Genomic DNA, 19,434 nt, shown 5'->3' on the forward strand with positions numbered 1-19,434 from the left:
AAAAACGACTTTCCTATGATGCACTGACCCACTATATGCTAAGCCCCACTCCTTATCTGAAATGACAGAAAAAAGTGTAGAAACCCTAGATGCGCCAAACTGTGACAATGTCGGCACTTTAAAAATGGTGCCCACTCCAGAAGTCTGGAGCATGTGCAAGGCTGGAGCCTACGCATGTCTACCAGGCTTATCACAGATACTGTATATTCTTATGTAGGCCTGCAGGTGGCAGTGCTCCATAGAAATATACAGAATTTCCCATACATTACTGTATGAAACCACAGTAGTGTATGTTCAGGTCCTCTAGGAAGACTTAAAAAAGGTTTTAGAAATATAAACATTCAAACAATTCTCTCCTTTCACCATAATAAAAATACATTTTTAAAAATCATTCGCACCACCACATCCCAAAATACCCAAACTATGAAAATATTAATGTATTCATGCAAGCATAGGTCAGTTTTACTACGTAGGGAAAGCCATAAAAACGAAACCCATAAAACAATGGCAGAATTGAACAAGGAGAGAAATGTCCAGCACCAAATCCCGATGCTTAATAAAATATGTAGAAATGTATTTAAATCTTCATAAAATATATAATACAAAATCAAGAACCCCACAGTCAGGTCTACGCATTTCAGATTACTTATTCATTACCTACAGTCATGGCCAAAAGTTTTGAGAATTACATAAATATTGGAAATTGGAAAAGTTGCTGCTTAAGTTTTTATAATAGCAATTTGCATATACTCCAGAATGTTATGAAGAGTGATCAGATAAATTGCATAGTCCTTCTTTGCCATGAAAATTAACTTAATCCCCCAAAAAAACTTTCCACTGCATTTCATTGCTGTCATTAAAGGACCTGCTGAGATCATTTCAGTAATCGTCTTGTTAACTCAAGTGAGAATGTTGACGAGCACAAGGCTGGAGATCATTATGTCAGGCTGATTGGGTTAAAATGGCAGACTTGACCTGTTAAAAGGAGGGTGATGCTTGAAATCATTGTTCTTCCATTGTTAACCATGGTGACCTGCAAAGAAACCTGCCATCATTGCGTTGCATAAAAATGGCTTCACAGGCAAGGATATTGTGGCTACTAAGATTGCACCTCAATCAACAATTTATAGGATCATCAAGAACTTTAAGGAAAGAGGTTCAATTCTTGTTAAGAAGGCTTCAGGGCGTCCAAGAAAGTCCAGCAAGCGCCAGGATCGTCTTCTAAAGAGGATTCAGCTGCAGGATCGGAGGGCCACCAGTGCAGAGCTTGCTCAGGAATGGCAGCAGGCAGGTGTGAGCGCATCTGCACGCAGGGCCGGTGCTACCATAAGGCAGACCAAGCGGCTGCCTTAGGGTGCACCCTGGGGGAGGGCGGGAAAATGTGACATGGAGGAGGAGATATGTGACATAGCGGGGTGATTTGACATGGAGGGGGAGAAATGTGACATGGGGGGCTGATGGCTGATATGGGGGCATAATGGCTTACATGGGGGCATGATGGATGGGGGCTGATGGCTGACATGGCGGCATGATGGCTGACATGGGGGGCTGATGGATAGGGGCTGATGGCTGACAAGGGGGTCTGATCTGAGGTCTGATTAAGATTGGGGGTCTGATTGGGGCTGTGAGCTGAGGTCTGATTAACATTGGGGGTCTGATTGCTGGTCTGACCTGAGGTGTAATGGATTTTTTTATTTATTATTATTCTCCTCTAAAACCTAGGTGTGCCTAGGTGAGGGCGAAAAATACGGTCCTCAAAACAGCGATTGTCTGAAGCAGAGAGAAGATACCAGGACCACACAGAGGAGAAGCCAGCTGCTGCAGACGGGACCAAAATGTAGCTTCACTTGTGTTGGCAAAAATCCTTGCACCGGCCCTGTCTGCACGCACAGTGAGGCGAAGACTTTTGGAAGATGGCCTGGTGTCAAGAAGGGCAGCAAAGAAGCCACTTCTCGCCAAAAAAACCATCAGGGACAGATTGATCTTCTGCAGAAAATATGGTGAATGGACTGCTGAGGACTAGGGCAAAGTCATATTCTCCGATGAAGCCTCTTTCCGATTGTTTGGGGCATCAGGAAAAAGGCTTGTCCGGAGAAGAAAAGGTGAGCGCTACCATCAGTCCTGTGTCATGCCAACAGTAAAGCATCCTGAGACCATTCATGTGTGGGGTTGCTTCTCATCCAAGGGAGTAGGCTCACTCACAATTTTGCCCCAAAACACAGCCATGAATAAAGAATGGTACCAAAACACCCTCCAACAGCAACTTCTTCCAACAATCCAACAACAGTTTGGTGAAGAACAATGCATTTTCCAGCAGGATGGAGCACCGTGCCATAAGGCAAAAGTGATAACTAAGTGGCTCGGGGACCAAAACGTTGACATTTTGGGTCCATGGCCTGGAAATTCCCCAGATCTTAATCCCATTGAGAACTTGTGGTCAATCCTCAAGAGGCAGGTGGACAAACAAAAACCCACTAATTCTGACAAACTCCAAGAAGTGATTATGAAAGAATGGGTTGCTCTCAGTCGGGAATTGGCCCAGAAGTTGTTTGAGAGCATGCCCAGTCGAATTGCAGAGGTCCTGCAAAAGAAGGGCCAACACTGCAAATACTGACTCTTTGCATAAATGTCATGTAATTGTCGATAAAAGCCTTTGTATGAAGTGCGTTTAATTATATTTCACTACATCACAGAAACAACTGAAACAAAGATCTAAAAGCAGTTTAGCAGCAAACTTTGTGAAAACGAATATTTGTGTCATTCTCAAAACTTTTGGCCACGACTGTTCATTCACTTCATATTCACCCCCGTAAAAAAAAAAATGGCCCGGTCACATGGCCACAAATGTGTGTCTAATCAAATCCTCAAAGAAGCTTAATATCTAATCAGATAGCAATTACATAGCACATGGATACAACACAACACATGTTAATACTAGCTAATTATGTAACAAATAGGTGCCTGTTAACACAGCACATGTTGATACTGACTAACATAGCACATACTGCAGATATCTGTTCACACTGCACACATTAATACTAATTACAAAGCCTATAGGCACCTGTTCACATAGCACATGTTGATACTGGCCAATGACATAATAGCACATAAATACCTGAGGTACTGGCTTAGCTATAACCCTAAGTTATGTTTCAAGGCCTGTTTAAAAGGTTGAGCATTAATTTATAGTATAGCTACCTTACATCTGGCACGGCTTTCTTTTCTTTTTGGAAAGAGAACTAATTTGCCTGGCCTATTAAAATCTTTAAGCCTACTAGGCACTCTTTAAGGCCTCCTGTACATGACTGTATCAGTTTGCGTCCATGTACATCATACAATTTTCATTGGACTCATCATAAAAAAAAAAATGACAAGAATAGGACAGGTTCTATAATTTGCAGATGCGGACAGCACACAGATGACATCCATGTGCTATCTGTTTTTTTTTTTTTTTTTTACACGGCACCCTATCCACGGTGGTTTGGGTATTCCAGATGTGCATCACTATCACAAGGCGGTGTTGTGCCTTAGGTGTTTAGAGTGGCTAAGGCCTCATTCAGATCGGTTGGATCTGATGGTAGAACAAGCCATGTCGTCTGTCCCATTGAGAGCATTTTTATTTATGGATAGTCCCCAAGCCTCCAAAAATATTAGAACCCAAAGTTCAATTACTAAATATGTATTGAACGTGTGGGTGAAGTCTAACTGGAGATCTACTTTGATGCCTAATTTCCTGATATTAATGCAAATTAGAGACGTCTTTTTTCAAGCATCCACTGATTTTCTGCACACTCTTCCGGACAGTGTGAAGCAAGGTGTATCTCCGTTGTTGGCTATTTGCCCGGATAATGATATCCCTTCAGCATTAGATCTTTATAAACACCCGCTGATGAAAGATTGCTCCCCGTTCCATATCAACTATTGTATCAGATATTTAAAACAGTATCTAACGCGTCTACCTACGGTAATAGTCCACTCCTCATTCGAGAAGTTAGTTACGCAGATTAAAGATCCCACAGGGAAAATATCTAAACTATATGAGATTTTAATGTCCGCATCTAAAATAGACAGCCCAACCTTTCTTCAACAATGGGAGTTAGACTTACAAATCAAATTTGCAACGGCTGAGAGGAAACTCGCTTTGCTCTCCCCGGCTAGGGTGTCCAGGTGTGTCAAGGTACAAGAAAACTGTTATAAAGTCCTAACTAGGTGGTATTTTACACCCCAAAGACTCCACCGTATGTTTCCTGCTACTACAAGCCCGTTATGTTGGAGGTGTAATAGGGAGGTGGGTACTCATGCACACATTTGGTGGTCTTGTGACCAAATAGCGCCCTTTTGGGAAGCAGTATGTGGAGTTTTATCAAAAATGAGTGGGATACCTGTCCCTGTGACTCCAAAACTTTGCCTGTTTGGTTTGTATAATGATATAAAGGGTCCAAGGAATATGAGAATTTTGTGTACGGCATTGCTGGCCTCTGCTAGACTTCTCATTGCGACATGCTGGAAACAACAGGGAATACCTCCGATCCAGAAATGGTTTGTCAAGTGTGATCAGATATGTAGACTTGAGCAGATAGTACATTGGGACTCTGGATCCCCACTAAAATTTGAGGCTATTTGGAACCCATGGAGATCATATAGGCGCTTTACTCTACATTGATTGCTTTAGATAGGATATTACTAGATATACTTGAATGTTTGGCCCTTGCATGACGGTGAGCAGTTCGAAGTTCATATGGATGAGACTTACAAGGCACGAGTTTATATCATCTGACTGCCTCTTGTACAGCATGCAATACGGGGGGCTGTACACTTTTTAGGTCAAAGCCAAGCACTGTGGATGTGCGACCCAGTTCTTTTTTTCTCCCCCATATAATTGTTATTTGAATCTTTCTTCTTTATTACTGGTGTCAGCACTCCTCCCATTCGGCACAGGTGGTTTTAATCACACAGGATTGCATATAGTGGTCATTGACCTGTAGCTCCTGATAGTAATGGACATGCTGTGTTAGACAGCTGTTCATATGGTGCAGTACTGTGCGGTGGCCTTTGTTTTTGTGGTGCTGTTCTGGTGGGTTGGTGGGACCCAGTGCCATGGGTGGCATCGTCAGACAGCATGGTTGCTGCTTTGACTCCTGGGTCCCGCCGCCTACCAGGATATCGCCGCTTTGTCATCGCACCGTGCTGCGCCCTTTTGTCAGAGTAGGTCCCACTCAATAGAGGCTTCCTTGACGTGGTGAGTGGGCTTATGCCTTTTGATCAAAATGTACACTAATGCCTCTTGTACAGCATGCAATACGGGGGGCTGTACACTTTTTAGGTCAAAGCCAAGCACTGTGGATGTGCGACCCAGTTCTTTTTTTCTCCCCCATATAATTATTACTAGATATACTTGAATGTTTGGCCCTTGCATGACGGTGAGCAGTTCGAAGTTCATATGGATGAGACTTACAAGGCACGAGTTTATATCATCTGACTGTCCTTAGTATGGCAGGGTCCCACGGTTATTGGGAATATCTCACGCACCAACTACAGGTTTTTACCCTCCCCCCCCCCCCCCCCCCCGCCACTCTTCCCTTTATTCTACCTCACCCCGCTTACCTGTGTTTGTCCACTACTGCTTGTTATGTATGTGGATGTTATCTGGATGTTCTGAATTTACATGCTTATACTTGGATGTGTTACCGGAATGTGGAATATGTCCATTATCTCTGATACGCACTACGACGTCTGGTGTCTGTGTCTCAGTTTTATGTCATTTGCATCCGAGTGTCAATGAGTATGTTTTTATTGCTGATAAAACAATAAAAAAAAGTTTTAAAACAAACATGTGCTATCTGTTTTTCTTATTTCTTTTTTTGCGGACCCATAAAAATGAAATGGTCCATGTGTGATCCGCAAAATGAAAGGGTAGGGAACAGTGCTGCCCTGTGCTCCACCCGCACCACTGTCCCTACCTACTTGCATGATCCGTCCTAAATGACGCCCCACAACTGGACAAAAGTCCTTTCTTAGCTAAGTGCAAGCACCTAAACCAAAATGGGAAAATAGTAGTAAGTCAGAAAGAGGTGAACCAGGACCACATTAGGATCCAAAATCAGATACAAATCTGTCCGTCAGAGGCAGATTGGCCATAGACCAGTACAGGTAAATTTCCCGGTGGGCCGATGCTCAGGGGGCCGTCTGAGCCCTCCTTATGGCCGGCCAGTGGAAGTTTTTGGGGATGTATTTTGTGATGGACTGTGGTTTTTGTGTAACGGTCGCGTACACACACACACAGGGGGGAGGGTAGTGACCACTGCGCTCCACCCTTACCCCTGGCCCTGCCTACTTGCCTCACGAGTCCTAATGACAGGGGACAACTGGACGGCAATCCCTAGCTTGAACTAAGTGCAGGGATGACAGACAGACAAACAACAGAACGTGAACGGACCGAGTCAATACCAGGAAAGCTACAAAGTACAAATGGAGCAAGCAGAGAATAGTCAGGAGAAGCCGGGGTCATAAATACCAGGAGAGTCGTGAAGTACCAAAGGAGTAAGCAGAGGATCGCCAGGAGGAGGCCGGGGTCAGAATACCAGGAGAGCAGCAAAGTACACAAGGAGCAGGCAGAGGATCGTCAGGAAACAGCAGGCGGTAACTACGCCAGGAAATACAACATCACAGGTGGAACCTAAATTAACAGGCAACCTGTGGCCAGCAGGCTGCCTGTATTTATAGTGGGGAGTGAGGGTCATGTGACGTGGCCAGCGTCACATGACCGACAGACCAACCAGTCGAGCACCGAGTGATCAGCTCGGCGCTCAAGGCAGACTTAGGAGCAGGGAACCTCCTAGCTAGCAAAGCCGCCCTGGGAATGAGGTCAAGCACAGATCCTCGCTCCTGAAGCTAAGCAGCAGGTCTACGGCTAATGGGAGACTGAGTGCACCTTCGGAACCCCGTTACATTTTGGCTCTGTTGGGGTGGTATTATGGGCCACAATATGGTATTACTGGCCCTGCCTTCCATCAATTTGGGCCCAACTACAAAACGGGCCACTTTTAGTATTTTTCCAGGGCCATTACAAGTTCCCAGTCTGCCCCTGTAGACAGTCAAGGGAAACCAGGAGAAAATATCAGAGACAAAAGTCAGTAGGCAAAGGCAAGGTCACAATCTAGCAGAGTCAAATCCCAGGAGGTCACGTCAGAGGCAAGAGTAGCAAACACACAGCTAGCTATTGAGGCTTAGAAAACCAATGGCAGGCACCTGTGGCCAGCAGCTGCCTGTTTAAATAGCCCACCTCAAGAAGCATGTGACGCTGGCACAGAGCCTGTTTGCCCCCTGATAGGTTGAGCTGCCCCAGTGTCGGTTGGGCTGGTTGCCGTAGCAACAGAGCGACACCGCCATATTGCAGCCAGACACTGCGGGCGCGCAGACAGGTAAGTGCATGACAAAGGAGAGCTGACAGTTCCTCTTAGGCTACTTTCACACTGGCGTTTTGGATTTCCGTTTGTGAGATCCGTTCAGGGCTCAGTTTTGCCCTAATGCATTCTAAATTGAAAAGGATCCGCTCAGAATGCCTCAGTTTGCCTCCGTTCCGTCTCCATTCCGCTTTGGAGGAGGACACCAAAACGCTGCTTGCAGAAATGGAGTCAAACGGTTTTCTATGACACAATCTGGCACAATAGAAAACTGATCCGTCCTCCATTGACTTTCAATGGTGTTCAAGTGGTGTTCAAGACGGATCCGTCTTGGCAATGTTAAAGATAATCCAAACAGATCCATTCTGAACGGATGCAGACGGTTGTATTATCTGAACAGATTCGTCTGTGCAGATCCATGACGGATCCGCACCAAACACGAGTGTGAAAGTAGCCTTACACGTTAATAATTATCTAAATTTACAAAATGTCAACATGCGTCACTCTTGAGACATAACGGTCACTACGCTTATCTACCATTTCTTAAAAATATAGAAGTGGAAACACTTTCTACATATCTTAACTAAATCCATTCGATGTTTGCCGATACGCAGATTCATTGGATTACAGTTATTTTACTAGAGATTGCTGCTATTTGGCTAACTTACGTTCTGCCTGGAGGTCGTACATTTTATAGGGAACCCGTCATCAACTTTATGCTGACTGTACTGAGGGCAGTATAAAGTAGTGAAGGAAATGCTGATTTCAGAGGTGTGTCACTCATCAGCTAAAAGTAAGTGGTTGTCGAGAACCAACATTACAATCCTTGCAGACTGGTCCTGGAAAAGAGTCCCGGCCACCTGAGAAGAGTCCTGGTTATTCATGATTTTCTGCCCTCCTTCTGATGGCTGACAGTCTTTTACCTAGTTTTCTCTCTTTCTAGGAGAGAACTGCCAATCAGCAGCAGATGGACGGGAGAGCAGGAGATTATGAATAACCAGGACTCTTCTCAGGTAGATTGGACTCTTTTCAAGGCCTGGGCTGCAATGATTATGAGGCAGGTTCTCGGCAACCACTTACTTTTAGCTGATGAGTGACACCCCGCTGAGATCAGCATTTCTGTCACTATTTTATCCTGCCCTCAGTGAGGTCGGCATAAAGTTGATGACAGGTTCCCTTTAAGTGCTGCTGAAATGATTTGCTGTAATAATAAATGCTTTGTGCTTTTTTCCCAGCGTGGCTTTATATGGACAGGGATGATCTGCACAGACTGATCGTTTGCTAAAATGTGCTGACAAAAAGCTACTTAATAATCATTAGGCCTTATCATAATTTGGAAGTTATTAGCTGCGGAAAATTAGCTTGAGCAGCTGTATTACGCTGTTCAACTCATTTGGATCAAAGAGACATAATGCATTTGCTGTTTAACAAATGATAGAATGCTGCACGACCAGATGGTGTGGCCGGCGACACACAGCCAAGCCACGCGGCAGCCTATGACTGCGCAATTTTAGGGTGGGCATGGCTTAGCCATATGTGGCCAACCACTCCGTCTGAAAGTACCCTTAAAGGGGTGGCACAGAACTAACAAAACATGGCTGCTTTTTTTTTTTTTTTTAAACAGTGCCACTCCTGTTCACATTCTGTGAGTGGTATTGAAGCTCAGCCCATATCAGCTGTACTATGGTACCACACACAACCTGTGGACACATGTAGTGCTCATTTTGGGAGAAAACAGCCCCTTTAATTAATGGGATTGTCTCACTTCAGCAAATGGCATTTATCATGTAAAAAAAGTTAAAGGCGTTATCCAACCCCTATAATGCTGGCCTCTCTGGGTGGCTGGGACCGTGAGAGCGAGCATAAGCACACATGAGCCGCAGCTCCTGACCCAGTCACCTTGTATCCAAGCTGCTGCGGTAGCCACACTTGCACACTATAGGAAAAGGTGTTGGATTCTCTGGTGGCCAGGACCGTGAATAGGCACGCATGCTCTGCAGCCCCCATCCCAACCAATGCTGCAGCGCAGATACAAGAAGCCATGGAAAAATGAATCAAGCCAGCAAAGGAGGCAATATGGACAATCACAGTACATTAGTAAAGTAGCTTGTATTAACTTTCTCTACATGATAAATATTTGCTGAAGAGAAACAACCCCTTTAACCCATAAAGACTTGAAAATTGTGACAGATCGATGCAGGGATTTTAGTGGGAAATTGTATAACTTTTTCTATCACAATGAATAACTTCTTCTTACATTGGCAATTATTCAACAGTCATATGTTGGTTTACTTCCTCTTATTTATAGCATAAACACGTGTAAATGATTGTTCGGGGATATTTCCTCCATCTCAGCTTCTCGCCTTTCTTAGTTTTCTTTCTTGTAATAACACTCAAAAAATTCTATATGAAAGGTCACAAAGGGGTAAATACTATGTAAATGATTGGTCATCATCATACTCTATACGAACCTAGACAGCTAGCGTTGCCCTTAAAGCAATAGCTAATGTTTTAGAGCAGTGTTCCTCAACTTCAGTCCTCAGGTCCCACCTGTTGGCCATGACATGAGAATATCCCACAGAATAAATAAATGTGGTAAGTCTGACTCCTGATGCTTGGACATTAATTATATCACCCGCTCAATACTAAGAAAATCCTGAAAACATGACTGGCAGGTGGGCCCTGAGGACTGGAGTTGAGGAACACAGTTTTTGGGGATATTTATAGTTCCTTGCTTGCTGATGACCACTGTGGTTCTTACTTTTGGAAGTCCCATGTTTTTGGTTTCTGATAGGGCCTGCTTATTACACTGTGTACGTTAAAACAAGCACAATGGGCTACAATGATGTGACAATCTATTTGATTCAAGGAAATCGTAGAAATATATGTGATATCACAGCTACAGTATTCACTCCAGAACATCCAAAGTTCTCCCCAATTCAGATCTTACCGATATAGGAACAATGAGGACATGGTGACAAGAGGTGTTTTTAAAGGAAACTGTCAATGAATTAAGAGCAAGGGGCCGGTTTGCATTTAAAGAGCGTCTGTCAGCAGATTTATACCTATGACACTGGCTGACCTGCTACATGTGCACTTGGCAGCTGAAGGCATCTGTTTTGGTCCCATGTTTATACCCATAGAAAAATGAAGTTTTAATATATGCAAATGAGCATCTAGGAGCAACGGAGGTGTTGCTATTATACCTAGTGGCTCTGCTCTCTCTCTCTGCAACTACCGCGCCCTATCCCACTCTCCAGGGCCAGGAAGTAAAAACATCATAACAACTAGCCCCAGGGGTGCACCTAGCCTTTCTGCTGGCTGATGTGAAAACTGAAATGGCACCCCTAATGCCAATTTCTTAAACTAACCCTTTTGCCACAATAAAAGCGCTCATTGCCCATGGCCCTTCCGCTGCCCCCTCTTGCCCCTACCTGGTTCTGCCTGAGGTGATTGCCTCAGCTGGCCTCATTGGTGGTGTACCCCTGCCTAGACCTGTCAATCAAAGTGAAGAGTGTGAGGCAGTTGCAGCAGAGCCTCTAGGAGTAAAGGTAAATTGCTCTTAGAGGCGCATATATTAAAACATAATTTTTCTCAGCGAAGTAGGCACATATGAACATTGGAACATTCTTCAAGCTTGAGAAAGGCTCTATTGTTGAGCTGAAACGTCGCAATCATATGGGTGAATAAAAGACCTTTGTGCGTTTTTTCATATATTGAAGTGTGCTGCCTATATATATCTGGTGCTGTCTGCTTCGTTCTTTCTTTATTGACTTTCTTCTATCTTGAGTTGATTGAGAGAACATAAATCTTTGTTATTAGGTTCCTTTCCACATCTCAATCGTGTCAAAGCAAATCATTAGATAAAATGACCTTCAACAGCAGAAATATGATGTCTCAGCCTGGCAGGTTCCTTTTCATGGCACATTAAGGACTACAATACTTCCTATTATGTCTTTGTGAAAAATTACCATTGCCAATTGGTATGGGCCATTTATGATGGACACATATATTGCACAAATTGTTTCCTTTACCCTGAAAACATATTTTAAGTCTACCCTGTCTATAATAGCAGAACCATACTCCGTTAGGACTTCAATCAAAATATGAACTTTAGTTTCCTGATCTCTTCATACATAGCTGGAAGCTAGTAAAGGTCTTCTTTCCCCTCTTGATTCAGCTCCACACACATGGACATAGCACACGAACACAAAACTGTGTAATCTTAAATCTGCACTAAGCAAGGTATGTGGGTTTCATATCATGTGCTATATTTGCTCTTTGAGGATTTGTCAATTTCCACTACTTCAATTTTAGATCATGTCATAGAAAATTACACATTCCCTGGTGTTAACTGTAGACAAAAGAAATGTCCCCTGCTTATTGTGAAGTTTTTCTGCTACAGTCAATAAAAAGAAGAAAGCTTAATGGGGTGTCTCATCTCAGACATTGATGGCACATCACTAGGATATGGGACCCACAATTATCTCCACAACAGGCGAAGGAGAGAGCACACTGCAAGCGTGGCCACCCTCCACTCATCGAAGTTCTGAAAATAGCCAAGCTGTGGTTGGGCTATTTCCAGCAGTTCCATAGAGGTGAACTGAGAGGCAGTCTTTCTTCCAAAAATAGTCAATGGTGCTATTTTCGGAACTCCCATAGCAGTGATAGAGAGCACCCGTACATGCTTCACTTCAGGGCCTTGTTCTGGAGATAGGAATGGGCCCCAGAGGTGGGACCTTCACCTATCTGACTTTAATAGCAATTCTCAGTGATATGCCATCGAAGTCTGAGATGGGCTAACCCCTTAAATTGAGACAGCTTGGTATATTAATGAGAATTAGAAATATATTTTAAGGCTATAACAAAGTGAAATATTTTTGGTCAAAGGTCATTTGTTTTATGAAAGGAATAATGCCTAAGTGCACATCTTTATGTCTATACTTGAAATTTAGAGGTACTAAGGTTTTAGATATTCTCAAACAGCAGATTTACTCCTAACTAGTGTTGAGCGAATCGAAGCATCCGAAGCAGAATTCAGTACAAAGTTTAGGAAAAATTTGATTCAACACAAATCCGAATTTCCCTGCGTTTCGTGGTAACAAATCAGTTTTTCCTAAAATGGCAGCTGCACATGTGACAAAATGAAAGTAAGAAGCCCGGGAACGTGATCTGATCCATTATGCCATGCAGCCAGCCTGTCACGAAATCCAACACACACTGACTAATAAGAAGAAGCACATTGACCAGATATATACAAAATTATAGGACAATGACAGCCCACTGTGACACAGCTAATCCTCAGGTAGCCATTCCCTGTGATGTCACAGCCCCATAAAGCTCTGATCCCGCATGGTCTCCATCTCCTGTGAGCTGATCATAGGGAGAGAGGTGGCAAGCACTCATGCGCTAGGGACAGTGTTGCTGCAATAATCCAGTGGCCATGTTTGATCCATCAACCACGTTCGCCAATCTGGTCTTAACCCTAATAATTTTAAAAGTGAAATACCACTAGGTTCATAGTAAGGAGGGTTCCCGGACCTTATGGAGGGATCCACATGGGATTTTTAAATGCCCGGCTGCCAACGTACATTTACTGTTGGTAATCAGGAAAGGGTTAACAAGTGGAAAGAATATGATCGGGCAGAGTGGCATGGGTATTCCTGATTTATAGCAATTCGTGACTAATTCAGAACAAATCAAATTTCTTGGCAAACGTCTGTGAATTGGCCGAATTGAATTTTTCAAAACTTCACTCATATCTACTCCTATAAATCAAAGGCCCAAACGGGGGCAAAAAGGAAGCTAAAATATAACTTTTAATGAATAAAATGTCTGGGTAATAGCAGCTGGTGAATAGGGTAACCTTACCTACCTACACAGAGCACCTGCCCTGAAAGGGAACTATCCTATAGGGTTCATCAGGGATTTCGTCCGGACTAGGGGCGGTATCCCGGCGGGGTTGCCCCTTTCGGGGCAGGTGCTCTGTGTAGGTAGGTAGGGTTACCCCAGCCCCCCCCCCCCCAATGATTTAGGGGTTTGTAGGGATAGTTGTTCCCGTCCTATCTGCACTGAGCGTCTTTCACAGTCACTTATAGTCCTCCACGACCCTGTTGGACTATAAAACTAGGTTTCAGGGTTTCTTGAGGGATACCTGATCGTCCTCAACTGCAGCACTTCAAACTGGTAAGATTGTTCCTTTTTTATTACGTATCTTGCCTGTATATGCTATAGGACTTCAGGTGCCCTGCAGTTCCAATATTGGATTCTAATACTTGGTGTTTATGTGTTTTGTCTTTTTTGATAGCTGGTATTACCCAGACATTTTATTGTATTCTTTAAAAGTTATATTTTAGCTTTCTTTTTGCCCCCGTTTGGGCCTTTGATTTATTGATCTTGATTTTTGGAAGTACACCCCCCTCTATTTTTGACCAAAATATTTGAGTAATCATATTTACTCCTAACATCTGCCTCCACCAATAGAGTTAAATTGTTTCTTGATATTCCGCCACAGAAACGAAAATGAGTGTGATTTTCTATCATTTGTAGTACAATAAGAAAGCGGGAACCTTAGAGGCTCTACTTAATGTACTTACATTCATCTACAATCATTTCTACATTTATTAAAAACTTTTGAATTTTTCATTCACCAATTTGACATGACTATTTCCCTAATCTTAATACATACACTGTAGCACTGGTGTGACAGAAGTATCCATAAAACATGGGTGTGCTGTGCACTGATCTCACAGGGCCCCATAGCAAAACTTAGTTTGGGCCCTTCCTGCTCCCAGGCAGCAAGGAATGTAAAGCGGGACTCTTTAACATCTCATTGAACAGCCCCTTAAAAGGTTGATAAATGAATGTCCAAACAAAGTTTTTCAGTGCAACTGTAATGGAGATATATGGGATAGGGCATAAGGGGATAGGAGATAAGTTTTGATCTTCGTACAATTTTGCCTATCTTTGGCCACCCCAAGGGGGAGCTGAACAGCCTTTTTCATACCGTTATAGAACAAAAGTTCTGGGTTCTAGATATTAATATCTTATCCTCATCAAGTGAATGGGAATTGAGCTGCAGTTACTCATCGTGGCCGTCTTTCTAAGGCCTTATAGACACATCAGCGATTCACAGAAGTGTGCTGTCTGTGTTCTCCATGGACAACACACATACCCATTAATTTTAATGTATGTATTCATACATCCACGTTTTAGCATGGGTCCTTGTTTTCAGCACGGAAGCATTTTCTATTTTGCCTGTGGTCACAAATCCATCGTGCCCATTCTAGTCTATGGGTCCATGAAAAACAAGGACCCAATACGGACGCAATCCATGGTTCATCCGTGTTTCACTGACCATTTATAGGAGATGCTCTGATAATTAATTTTCATCTGTGCAGTGTCAGTGGAACACAGATGACACATGGAGAGCAAAAAATGGACACACTGAAAAAACTTGGATTCTTCATGGAAATGGGATGACTCACTGACCATCTTATCACAGATTCCATCACGGACCCGAATGTGCAAATAAGGCCTAAAGCCTCATGCACACGACCATGGAGCTGCCGTGCCAGTGTTGACTTCCATGAGTCTGCGATACACAAGGTGCGGTGAAAGATAGGGCATGTCCTATCTTTTGTGGTGCTGAGGCATGGGCACGGAAGCCCACGGAAACCTGTGGGCTTCCGTGTCCGTGACTCTGCACTGCAAAAGATAGGACATGTTCTAACTTTCGCCGTATCTTGTAGAACGAGGACCCAAGTCCATGGGTCCGCACCGCGATGTGGAGTGCACACAGCCGCCGCCTGTGATTTGCGGGCCCATGGTTTACGGTCTACAACACAGGCACGATCATGTGCATAAGGCTTAATTCTGGCTTCATCCTCTGTTTTTTCCAGTGCTGGGTGTTGAGGTCAGCTGGTCAGTGGATTTGTCAGACCCCCACTGATTTGATATTGATGTGGAATCCTGAGGATAGGTCATCAATATCTAGAACCCCAAAAAAAAACTGAAACGGCAGTAAATGCCCACAGCGGGCAGCCAGTACTTTAGAATGTAACATATACGCATAAAAAAGAGTATCAACTATCAACCACAATAAATTATAAAAAATGTATCTGCATACAATTCTGGACTTATGTACATTCCATTAAAAAAAGATATACAGTACTCAAGACCGGATAGTCATTATAAGAAGGGAAAAGCCCTAACACAGGAAATAAGCCAAGTACCCTCGTACCATATTCCTTACAAAATATGCTACCTGATACTGCACTATCAAAAATACTATTAAAGAACGATGGAAGTTCTTATGTACGGTACCAAGGGAAATCTTTCCTAGACAACCTGAAGTTGCACAAGGATACGCATAATGTATAGCAAATTACTGTTCTACCTCCTAGATGAACTTACCATTATAACAATTAACGTTATAAAGATCGTAATAAGTAAAGCGAGCGTTAGCAGCAGCTTTGTGGCCACTTTTCTGTTATGACAACCAGCTCTCCTGTAAACTACTGTAAATTTTCTCTCTAAGCCGAATCAGCAATTTTCCACTTTTTTAGCCATTAACTGCCTTTGCCAAATCACTTGAATCATCTTTTAACTTTTTATTGCGTCTAATAATTTCTGCTTCATGCTCCGTCCCAGGTGTGTTCATTAAACTACGGAGAAGCTGTAACATATGGCTTAATGACTGAGAGCATGAGCGCCACTGAATCGCTCTGTGGAAACTAAGCCTAATATACTCATCTGATGTGACAGATAATGTGTGCTGTCTGAAAAATGAATAGGTTTTAATAGTAAGTAAGGATCTGATCAACTGGAAATTTGTGCTAATATGGAAGATACTGTAGCTTCTTAAGGTTCTTCTCCGAGCAGCGGTAAGAAGGTTGTGTGCTCTGAGGTCTAGACACAGTTATATTATATCATGTTCCAGGTCAGTTCAACCTTCAATAATTCTTGATTGTGTTGAATGTGTATGACAGAGGTGTGGGATAGTGTAGGAGGTATATGTCATTTTAAAGGGGTTGTGGAGCTAGTACATATTGATGACCTATCCACAGGAGAGGTCATCAATATCCAATCAGTGGGGGTCCAACTCCTGGCACCTCTGCCGATCAGCAGAAGATGAGGCAGTGCTCATTCGAGTGGTACTTCTTCTTCAAGATTACACTGCGAGAAGTCTCGGCAGTGTACTTACAAGTGCTTGTTCCATTCACTTGAATGGGACATGCGCTTGTAATTACACTGAGCCGTCGCTGCAGGCAAGATGACGCGCAGTGTAATCTTGAAGAGGAAACAAATCTGGTACGAGCACCACCTCCTCTTCAAACAGCGGTGCCGGGAGTCAGAGCCTAAACAATTAGATATTTATTTCCTCTACTGAGGAAAGATCATCAATATGTACTGGTTGCACAACCCATTTAATGAAGCTTCCCCCTCCTCCTCCAATGTATTGAGTTGTGTCATATAATACGTATGCTGTACTGCTGTTAGTGTGAAGCCATTACAATATGGCGCTTGCACTTGGACGTTTACATAGTTTGCATGCCAGAGTTAGTAAAGCAATGCACAATGCGCAGATGCCAAGTGTTATCTCTTTTCTTGTTTTTGTATTCTAGCCAATGGAACAATGCCACGAGCCTCAGGGTGGATACCCCCTCTGATGTACATATATACTGCTTAACTTCCTGTAATAAATGAGAAACTGCTTTGACCCTTGCCTTGTGTCAGTGTGGGTTCTTCCATGCATGTAAAATCCTAGGATCAGTACAATTCGGTGCAGTGGAGCAAACATAATTAGCCCTGATTGAGGGCATCTTCAACAGAGGTATAACTACTGTGTGAGGGCACAAAGGGGGCATAACTACTCTATGGGGGCACTAAGGAGGCATAACTACTGTGTGAGGGCACTATGAAAGGATAACTACTGTATGAGGACAGTATGGAGGCATAACTACTGTGTGGAGGCACTAACGGGGGATGACAACTGTGTGGGAGCACTAAGAGGGCATTGTACTGTGAAAGGGGCATAACTGTGGGCCACTAACAGGGAATTCTTATGTTAGGGGATGCTAAGGGGACATTTTACTGTATGGGGTCACTAAGGGAGCATTCTACAATGTGGAGACAGTAAGTGCGCACTACTGTGTGGTGGCACAAAGGAGGCATAACTACTGCGTGCGGCACAAAAGTGATGTATTTACTGTGTAGGGGAACAAAGGGGACATTCTACTGTGCGGGGCAGTAAGGGAGAATAACTACTCTGAGGGGGCACTATGTGGACTGGGCAGGATTGGGCATGTATAGATAGGCATTGGGCAGAAGTAGAGGTGTGGCTTAGTGTAAAAAAGATTGTCACAGCATGCTACATGTGCCACTGCTGTTGTCCCTCCTTGGACTTTTCAAAAGCTGGAAAGTATGCAACTATGACAATAGCTAAAAATTTTTTTTTTGCCGGACTCAAAAACTGGATACAAAAGCATGGTGTCCTGCATTTATGTATCACTTTTTTCTAACGTATACGTCAAACAGATGGTAAAAAGGTGATGTGAATCCACCCTTACATATGCACAACTGCAATGCCATAATGGTCATGAAGAGGGGGCCCCATACAAAAATTTTCTGTGGGGCCCAGTTAGTTCTAGATACGCCCCTGCCCCCTTTCCAGTAGTGCTGTATATTTCCCATTATAAGATGCAGTTCATCTTAAAAGGGAATACTAGTGAATACATTATGGAAGAGCTCACTAGTATGCAGGAGGCGGGGGAGTGAAGCACTGTGAGCGATGTACTTACCCCTCCTCTGTGCTGGCTCTTCCTGGGGCCTGCACTGCTGTGTCCTGACTGTCTGCAGCATCAGGACGTACTGAGCACAGGCAGTTAGGTGACTGAAGAGCGTGCCCAGAGAAGAGAGCCAGGTAGAGTGGCGGCCGAGCAGGAGAGGTAAGTTAATTAATGTATTTATTTTACAGTCTGATCTGACGTCTGATATGGTAGATCTGAGGTTCGATATGGGGGTCTGTAAGTCTAATGTGAGCCTGGAGGTCTAATTGGGGTCTTATATGAGGCTCTGGAGGCTCTGGAGGTCTAGTGGGGGTCTGGAGGTCTGGTCTGAGATCTGATATGGAAGTCTAATGTGGGTCTGATATAGGGGTCTGGAGGTCTAATGGGGTCTAAAATAGAGGTCTGAAAATTTAAAGAGGGTCTGATATAGTGGTCTGGAGGTCTAATGTGGGTCTTTTATGGGGGTCTGGAGGTCTGGTCTGAGAGGTTGAATTAGGGTCTGATGGGGAACTGGTCTGAGGTCTGATATGGGGTCTAAAGCTCAGGTCTGATATTGGGGGGCTCTGAAATAGAGGTCCAATGGGGGTCTAAACTGAGGTCTGATACATGGTGGGTTTGGTCTGAGATGGGGGTTTTTGACATAGAAGTCTAATGGGGGTCTGATCTAAGGTCTGATATGGGGTCTGACATAGAGGTCTAAAGAAGGTTTGGTCTGAGATGGTCTCATCTGAGGTTTAATATGGGGAACTAATCTGATAGGTAAGGAGTATTTTTTGAAGTGGTGCACTATCTGTGTGGTACCAGTATTTTCAGGGGGACTGTTTCTGTATTGGGGGACACAGCATACACAGTATTGGGGGTGGCAGAATGGGGTGTTGAGAAAGTGGGAGGATGATGGAAAAGTAGGAAACTAAGATGTAATTTTTTTTCAAACTCTGCAGAGAGAAGAGATGGATGAAAGAAGTCACCATGGCGGTCTGGTGTAGAGAAGATGAGGAAAGAGAACATCTACATCAGAGGAGACGACACTGGATGTAAGAGGTATGTGGGGCTGTATCACCCTGTATGTTATGTAGCGCTGTATGTAATGTTTTCCAAGTATGTCTTTAAATGGGTTGTTGTCTTCTTTTTTTTCTGTACGAGCGCTGCCTTCTCTGCTTTGTTTACCTGCTCACCATGCAAATGCTGTGGCGAACAGGTGAACAGAACAGAGAAGTCAGCTCTAATATGAACATTGCCCT

General features: G+C 43.6%; 1 long non-coding RNA gene across 2 annotated transcripts; it reads left to right on the plus strand.

Annotated features, from left to right (window-relative positions):
- Window positions 1–9,337: 9,337 nt before the first annotated feature.
- LOC122921030 lies at window positions 9,338–17,119 on the plus strand. 2 transcript variants are annotated; one of them, XR_006386960.1, is made up of 4 exons: window positions 9,338–9,500; window positions 11,476–11,648; window positions 16,056–16,207; window positions 17,030–17,119. It is a non-coding gene; the product is annotated as an uncharacterized LOC122921030 (long non-coding RNA). The 2 variants fall into 2 exon arrangements; XR_006386959.1 differs by having other exon boundaries at window positions 16,056–17,114.
- The last annotated feature ends 2,315 nt before the right edge of the window (window positions 17,120–19,434 follow it).

The sequence above is a fragment of the Bufo gargarizans genome, chromosome 10 (assembly GCF_014858855.1).
Source record: "Bufo gargarizans isolate SCDJY-AF-19 chromosome 10, ASM1485885v1, whole genome shotgun sequence".
NCBI lineage: Eukaryota > Metazoa > Chordata > Amphibia > Anura > Bufonidae > Bufo > Bufo gargarizans.